The sequence below is a fragment of the Sceloporus undulatus genome, chromosome 6 (assembly GCF_019175285.1).
Source record: "Sceloporus undulatus isolate JIND9_A2432 ecotype Alabama chromosome 6, SceUnd_v1.1, whole genome shotgun sequence".
Classification (NCBI taxonomy): domain Eukaryota; kingdom Metazoa; phylum Chordata; class Lepidosauria; order Squamata; family Phrynosomatidae; genus Sceloporus; species Sceloporus undulatus.
The window spans coordinates 142,578,500-142,579,458 of NC_056527.1; positions in this window are offsets into that span (position 1 = coordinate 142,578,500).

A 959-nucleotide genomic window follows, 5' to 3' on the forward strand; every position below is an offset into this window, starting at 1 on the left:
TGAACTTGGAAGTTTTAAATACGATCAGGAGATAGGTGTTTTGTTTTGTTTTGGACGAAGCTTAGGAAATACCTTGCTTTGGCACCTTGGGCTGGGCAATATGTCTGGAATCCTGTTGGTGTACAGAGTTGTTGAAACTATGGTGGAATAAGGGATAGTGGCAGGAGGAAAAATGCATTGGGTGCAGCAGCCATGAGAATCAGGTGATTCAGAGCCAAGAGATTTTGGATAACATCCTGATAGTGACATATGCAGGCATAAATTGGATTACACATGTGAAATGTCTTTATTGGACATTGCACAATGTAGGTTGTATCCAGCCTACAGGGAAGGAAGCAGCAGTTCACATGTGGGACCGTAACCAATGTGCATTGGAGTCAAGGCAATCTGCAATCAGTCTCTGCTTATGCCATAATGGGGTGCTGCAATATAGGGATTGCATAAAGCAAACTTGCAGTTATTTATGCTACATTGCAGTGAGGCAGGAACTCAGTTTTTGTCTGTTTTCCCATGCCTTGGGTGTGCAACTCTCAAAGTACCACTGTTAGTAAGATACCAGTCCATGGCTCATTTTTAAGAAACTTACGAGGATGTCAGCTCTAGAAACTAAATTTTAGGCCAAAATAAAGCTGCTTCCTTCGAGTAACTTTGGAGGTTTGCTGTTTAAATGACACATGCATCTCAGGAGGCCAGAAGCTGCACCAAAGCTGCACTCCAGTCCTTAGGACTGGAGCATGGCTTTGGCACAGTTTTCTGACTCTTTAAACAGCTTTTAAACAGCATACCTCCAAAGCAACCTGAAGCAACTTTATTTTGGCCTGTCTGTTCGGGCCCTTTGTTAAGGTGTACCTTATGCCACAACCATCTTGGAAGGGTGAAAATGCTATTTTTCAACACCAAAGAAATGTCTTTCCAACTGTAGTCTTAGATCATATTACATACACTTAGGTTTGCTCTAC